Source organism: Triticum aestivum, chromosome 6B, assembly GCF_018294505.1.
Source record: "Triticum aestivum cultivar Chinese Spring chromosome 6B, IWGSC CS RefSeq v2.1, whole genome shotgun sequence".
NCBI lineage: Eukaryota > Viridiplantae > Streptophyta > Magnoliopsida > Poales > Poaceae > Triticum > Triticum aestivum.
Genome location: NC_057810.1, coordinates 22578689 through 22587065, shown reverse-complemented (window position 1 = coordinate 22587065; position 8377 = coordinate 22578689).

Here is an 8377-nt window from a genome sequence, read left to right as displayed (position 1 = left end):
AGCGGCTCCTAATTACTGATTAACGTGGTAATTTCTAAGGAGTCTCTAATTAGTATAGGTACTAGTCGCCAACCCGTGCATTCGCACGGGCTAGCATGTTAAGAATGCGAAATTCGTACAATATTATCTTGAGAAACAATAAAATTAAGCTACTATTAGTTCAGGATGGATTTGCAGTCAATTATTTCATTACAGGGGAGACATAACTTTTCATGTAAGGCATGGCGCAATTTTTATATACCTATATTTCTCTGTACACTTACCAATATTTAGAGTGATTCGATAAAGTATGACATCTAATTTTGAGTAAACTTTAGAAAATTGGTATCTTAATTTACGTCGCATCAGGAAAAATTGCATAAAATTGTTGTTTATAATTTAAAATGTGGTTGATTCTAGGATGTACAAAATGCTAACTTTGTATTTTTAGGAAATGTTAATATTTCTATTGCGGAAAGATTGCTTATAAATAATCAAGAAAATAGAAGTTTAAAATAGGAGATAACTGTGTGTGCATGGACCTTCCACATGCAGAATCTTAATTTTGCATGGCGAAATTGTAATCCAAGTTCTCTTCATATTCCAATGGAGACATGTCAGGAAAAAGAATCAATTACCGTGTTTGTTTTACATACATGAAACAGCATGTTCACATGGACTCTAAAATTGTCGGGGATTTATTTTTCTGATCGGACTGGTCTATATATTTATTTTCATATGGATTAAAGCAAAGACATCATTACTTACTTTTGCACCACTGATATGTTTTATTTAATATTTATGTTCAATGCCATCTTTTGATATACTTTTTTCAGCACCTTTCATGTAACAATTAAACAGGACAGCATGATATTGTAACCTCAGTAAGATATCCTAATTTTCAACCATACCTCTCTGCATCAAGAATTCTGATGTCAGCTTGGGACATTGTAGCACATCCGGACATAGGAGATAAGACTTTCAACTTCTCTGAACAAAACTCTTAGCTAAACAATGCAATCTTATATACTTAACAAAAGGTCCCATGAGCACGTGCCAGTGCATCTATGATCTTTTTTCTTGTTTCTCTCGGCAAACCTGAGTACCGATGATCCAACTGAACGAAAAGAGTATTGATGATTGAGAACAAAAGGCCGTAGCTTGAAAAAATTATATGGTGTCGTAAGATTTTCGATCATGTTTCAGTCTAGCTGTAACCTTTATTGACACCACATTCGCCCTGGGCGGCCGATACGCGTTCCTGCAAGTAGCGACCAATTTATTGGCCTAGAAGATATAGAAACAAAATTCCAATCAAGCAGAATTTCCTAACTTCTATTTAATAAATCGTATTCATTTGTGCCAGTGCCTACTGCCTAGTGCAACACTCGTCTTCATGACATGAGCTTTTTTTTTTTTGCTGGATGATTCAAGACATGAGCAGTTGCCTAATTTACTACAATAAACTGGCAAAGCTGGGCATGATATATGGCGGCAGCAGCATGAGTCAAATATAAAATACCCGCATTAGCCAACTTAAGCTGTACCAGCAAGCTCACCTGAGAACATGTAGAGTCAACACTATCTCTAATTTAGGAATGACGCAGTGGGCTTCTGAGGCATCTGCATAGCAATGTTATATTTGTATTGGTTATATGTTTCGAAATTCTAGTATTAGAAACTACAGTATCCACAAAACTGTACTATTTTTGCAGTATTAAAAAAAAGGTTGGGGCCTCTTTTTTTTAAACTGCTAAAGGCAACAAAGGCCTTGTTTAGTGGTTGCCTATTACAATGCTGTATACTTTGATTATCAAACATGCCACTGTTTCCGCAATACTTAATTTTGTTGTTGTTTTCATAAACTACAATATTCATTGTCAAATGTATAAAAAACCGTAGTATCAAAATACTGTAAAAAGGCTCCAACGCAAACATCTATTTAATAGGAGCTTCTATATCCTGAAAAAAGGCTAATATCCCAACTAAGCGTCTGTGTGTGCTTCTTCCCGCAAAAACAAATGTCCGCCTCCTTCTTTTCATTCCTCACAGACAGACTAAAAGAAGAAAAAGGTCTGTTACAATGCAAATAATGTAAGCATTTAGTTTCAGAAGACGTTTCTCAGTTGTAACTGGAATAGTACCGACCATCTTGCTATTGTAAGTGGCTTGCCGCAGGAGGTAGTCGATTGAAGCAGCTTAGTTGTTATATACACAAAAAACTACTATTTTAGTTCTAACAGACCTAATGACAGCATGGACGACAAAAGTTCCCCTCGCAGTGAGGTTAGCCTGCGCGTAAATTCTTCTACGTAGGAAATCAACTCTACTAAATTGCATGAAACATGGGATTGGGATTCTTATCCAATCAGGCATAATCACACCTCTTGGTCACCGTGACAAAATCAGAAGGCATGAGAAAGAAGATTCCAGGGCCGAGGTAGTGGCAGAAGTGAGATGATCCCAAGGTGATGTTCCAAACTGTTGTCCATCGTTGGCCAGGGATGGCCGTGGCGTGAGGTGGCAGCACATGGAAGAGGAGTTGGAGTCTTTGCTCAGCCAGGAGTATAGCGAGCGGAAGGGAGACCTCTCCTATGGGCATAGCGTGCTGGGTAGGTGGACACGATTTCTGGAGTAGATGAACATTGAGGTAGCTAGCTAGGGTAAATCAACAATTGTATGGATATCCAGGACTCTGATTTAGTATCATAATAGGCCGTGCAGTGTAGAAAGATTCAGACATGTGTTTTTTCCTTGCGTTTTTGACCGAGGATTTTATGAGTTAATCTGCACCGTTATAATTTGGTCCCACCAGATTAACGACTCCTATTTTCTAATTAACACGGTAATTTCTTGGGAGTCTGTAATTAGTATAAGTATAGATATAGAAGTATAGATATATAGAAGATAGATAGATAGATGTGCACGCACGCATGCGTCCTCCTCCTTCTTTTTTTCATTTTTTTCTGAAAAAATACATAATCCCCTCACGAAAAGATGAAATTAAATTACCCGCCTACTTAGCTATACCACGGTAATCAAATTGCACATAAGCCCCTATCATTTTTCACTAAACACCACAATGCTTTTGTTTCCTTACAAATGAGGCCTGTCATTTTGCATCGAACCCCCTAAAGCTTGTTTTCATTATTAAGTGTATTGCCTGAAATATGCTAGCTTGACTACCATCTGCCTCTGGTTTTATTTATTTGTTATACCAAGTTTTCTACGTCCAGAACAGTAATAACACTGACTCTTTTTTTTTTGCGAAACAGTAATACCACTCACTCACTGATGATATGACATTGGCCTATGTATATTCTCGTCACATCGTAAGTAGATTCCTAATAATTGAAAGGGGCATACGGAAAAGCAACGTGTTTTGTTGTTTGGCTGTAAGTACTTGCTCTAAATTTCTTTTGTAAGTTTCTGGAGTTGAACAAGTGGCATGGCTTGATCCAGACAGCCAAATGGGTGAAACGAAATCAGACCTGTAGTATCTCTGAAGAATGCTACCACAAGACATCCGGACGGGTTTCTGTTCTTGTCCAACAACTTTGTGCTCAGCCCACATCTCTGCCTGTAGAAACATCCGTGTCAAGTTGTCAACAGGTCACAACAAAATTTCATCAATTTGAATGGAATATCCATGCCTGCTAAGAACGTGACCTTACAGAGAAAAGGGTGTGGCCACAAGATGCTAAGGGCATGGGCACGACGATATGGCGGATCCACCTTGCTGAGCACCCGGTCGACCGATCTGACCGACGGCGGAACATCTCCTGTTGCCGTGCTAGCCGGGCACCGCATCACCCGAACCGCCTTTGGTCGCTGGCTGGTGGACGGGCTTGTTGTTGCCGATGATGCATGTTGTTGGCGTTGGTGGCTTGAGGGGAAAGGAGGAGCAAGGTGGGGATGCAAGGATATAAATAGAGAGATTGGATGGGAGAGGGATCCGCGTGAGGCGCACGAGAGGAGTCGGCAGCCGATGGATTGAAATCGATTGGATCACCCGTGGCCGTGGATGAGATGGAGCGGCAGGCGGCATGTGCATGCATCAATTAACTAATGCCTGAAAACGAGGAGAGAATTAAGGCGTGTGCATGCCTCAATTAACTAGTGCTTGAAAACGAGGAGAGAATTAAGGGGGTGCCTACTTAATTATATGGACTAGTCGTCAACCCGTGCATTTGCACGGGCTAGTCTACAGAATATTGATAAATTGCTATGATTTGAGTTTATTGTTGTTATTTGACTGTTGCATTCTTCAAAATTCTGCCCTTTTTTCATAGTGATTTTGCTACAACTATATATTTTCATATTCAAAGTAAAATCAAATTGATTTCCATAAAAAAAACTAATTTATCATGAATTTAGAACTTTATTGTATTTATGTTTCAAGTGCATCATTGTGCATGTTTAATTTCTAGTCATTTTTATTTGCCTACTTCATTACATCTATATTTTTTCTAGTAGCATGTAAATTGCTTCCGCTTAGATCTGTAGAAATATAAACTTCCTCCAAAGTGTCAATTCGCATGAGACTACCTACTGAAGACTATACATGAATTCATAAATATTTGGAAGAAATTTACCAATCATTGTCTTCCCCATGCCCGACACCGTAATGTAGCTTTCTAAACAACATCTCCCAGTCAAACTTTCCTTTGATTATTAGAAAGCAATTCTGATATTATTTCAGTGTAGTTGTTTCCTCATAAATTACCATTGTTCATTTTTTATCCTGAGTAAATAGTCTCACATGTAAGGAACACTGATGCAACTACCAAGACATATCTAAACTTGTGCTTTGGTCATATATCATAATCTAAATTTTTTTACTGGTCACAATTTCTCATTCGTAAGGCATCACCTTTATTTGGTCATATATCAAAATAAAAATGCATTGAAAAAACCATGGTACCCTTTCAAAAAAGCTATCAACTTAATATGGGGCTAGAAATAAGATGTACAACCTAACATTTCATATTTTTTTAGTGCCCACATGATGAAGTCGAGCCTTTGTCCACTTTATACCATCTATTTAGATATATTACACTATTTACTGTAATATAAAGTGTGACCATGATTAAGTTGTACAAAAGCCCCAGCGACTAATGTCATCAACCCAAAAAGATCATTAGCCAGTATTGTTCCTTGCTAATAATCTTTGTTGTTATGTTGGTTCATGTACGCTTGTGAGCAATTTCAAACTATGTGGAATTCTTTTTCATATTTAATATTATTTATTCTTACAAAACAAAATAATATTTTGAAACTATACTTTTCACTTCCCTGAATATATGCATGTTTCTGGAATTTTTGTTTGAAACCCATATAGTATAAGACCCAAAAATCACGCTAAAGGTTTTTATAAAAAAACATAGTATACATCTGAATTTTGCATTACACACCTTTTTCAACAGACTATATTAATTTATTTATATCTGTTCCCAGAATCGTAGAGCATTGAGTTGGTTGCCATTGTTACTCCTTCCCATATATAATATAAAAGATGAAACAAAAAATTGTCAGAATACATTAAGAAATCCACATAACATCAACCAAACTGGGTTTAAAAAGGGATCATTGGTTCCTTGGAGGAAGATAAACGTACAGCTGAAACACAACAAAGACATGATTCTGTCCCAGCCGTCAAAGGAATTAAGTCCGAAGCAACATGTTAGATTCATATGATTAATTAAGATCCAATATCCACAGTACAGACCCGCGTAAGCATCTGCCACTCCGTCTGTTGTCTCTCTTTACTTCATGTATGACATGTTTCCAATCTCCGTTGCCCTACACTACTTCTTCCCCCCTCAATCTGCATGTGTTGCCTCTGACGACCATTCTGTTCTGTCACTGGACACAACTGGTTAGCTGCGACCAGCGACTTGGTAAGCATGACCCAGTCACCTTGGCATTGCTGAAGAGGACGTGGTCGTCTCTGGAACATGGAACGCCAACATGTCCTAGTTACTCACTTCTTCTACAGTCCCAACCACCACTTGGGAGGCAGCAGTAAAACAAACCAATTCACCATGCAAACAGTATCCCATTGAGAAAGAAAAATCAAACCTGTTAAGCTACCTATATGATCTAGCATCCTTGAAATCAATGTCTGTGATTTGCTCTTGGTGTTCTTAATTATGAAGAAAAAAGAGACGTGTGGTCTTAGTGTTAGAGAAAAATCAAGCAGTGTGTTCAAAGAATTTACGCATAGGTTACTTTCCTATGGAGATGGACAACTGACGATGAACTCGGTGACTTTGGAGAGGTAACTCGTTATGCCACCAGTCCTCTTGTAGGTTCTCGATTTGTCAAGGCACCACATACGGCAGCAGTACTATCTACTTTAGAACGCCATCACTACACCTTATCCTATCCTGCATGACCATAACCATTATATTGCAGCCTGGTTAGAACATGGAAGGCGAAGAGATCAGAAGCGTTGGTGTGACTTTGAAGCTTAGGGCGGATAAGTAGAACGATTAATCCTCACCTCGCAGCCTCGCATGGCGACATAGGCGACGCAGCTGCAGCCACGGTTGGTCAATCATGGCCATGGAGCTGTAGCTCAGATTGTTCAGGGATAATCTCCTGGTGGGCACTACATCCCGGGTAGTTTCAGCGTAGCAAGCCATACCCCAGGTTCTGAAGGAGGCGACATCAGAACGGGTGAGACAGGGCTCCGTTGCTGGTTGTAGATTCATTGAATCGCCGGATCAAATACTCGGAGATAGAGGATTGGGAGCAGAAGACATTGAAGATACATATTGCGTAAATATTTTGTGAAGAAGGAAAGGATCGATCCTTTCCATCGAGAGGAGAGAGAAAGATTAGGGATGAGGTATCGGTGGAATAGTAGTACATGGAATTAGATGACAGAGATAGGACGGATTGTTGGAATAGTATAAGGAATAAGACGGTAGTTAGGATCTAATCTCTTTTGTCACATATTTGGGAGGTTGTGGGCCTTTTAAATGGAAGGTTATATTGGTTCATGTAACACGGTTTCACCAGATAACTTGCTGTATTTTTATTAAATATGCATATTATATCGGCTGATCTAAACCGTAATAACTCGGTCCCACCGAGATTAACGGCTCCTATTTTCTAATTAACGTGGTAATTACTTGGGAGTCTGTAATTAGTATAGGTATAGATAGATATAGATAGATAGATAGATGTGGAACGACAGGGCTGACTCGACTTCTGTTAAGTTTTATTTCATGACTAGATTAAAAGTTTTTGATTTTTTAGAGGCAGGCCGAACGGCCACCCAAAGGGTACGTTCAGTACGGTGCTGCTTCACTTCCCATGCATGGTTCAGGTGCTTTTTTTTTGGGGTTCAGGTGCTATTTCTATCGATGAGTGGATTTATTAACCCCCGGCCGTGATGCTTGCAATGTATCTCTTGTGTTGGGGCTAGAGAAGAGGTAGAAACGTGAGGGATAGAACCATATGTTCCTTTCTTTCTTTCTTTCTTCCTTTCTTTCTTTCATAGATGGTGTGGCAGCTAATTAAAAAAAGCAAAAACTCTCATACATAAATATCTGAATCTGACTAGAATGAATTCCTTCCAGCAGATTTTCCATTTGTTTCCTTTCACGTTTCTTTCTTTCTTCTTTCATATATATGGTGGCATATGGCTAGAATAGCATATTTTCGCACTAAAACATAAATCAGCTAATTAAAGCAATAAAACGTTGATCCACATGTGGGTAGAATAGCATATTTCGCTAGGCTAGACAGCTAGACAGTAGCATGCCAAGATCCTAAACAATTATCAAACTCAAAACAATTAGCATCCACAGGTAGCACAAGGGCCTAACCAGGACATGGAAAAATTGCAACGACAACATCATCACAATCACAATATTGTGGTGGCCGGAAGAGTACCACCACAAACAACATGGCCAAGAAACCGAACCCTGAATAATTGGTTCCATGGCCGGCACAACAATTGGACAAGGCTCAATGGCCAGACCATTACCAGTTTACTCTAACAAACTAAAACCAAGATGATACAGTGAGGAAATCAACTAAACTTAACAGGACCAGTTTCTATTTATTGCATCCATGGTAAGAGAGCAACCAACATGATTACAGAGAAAATAAAGCACCAATGTTCCTCTATCTATTACAATTCTTTTTAACCAACAAATATGCAATGACGTGCTGTTACAGCAAGCAGCGGGATCTAATAGGTTGCCTGGCACTTTGTCAGCCTAGTTACATGAGACTACACACCAAATTTATGGCTAACACGTAACAAGGGCAATCCTTGTACAAGTGACCATTATTCAGTTCATTTCACTGAACAATAAAAGTTTATAGCTTATCAAATGGCTAGATGAATATACTCGATGTGTCATCGCCACAAGCCAAGCAA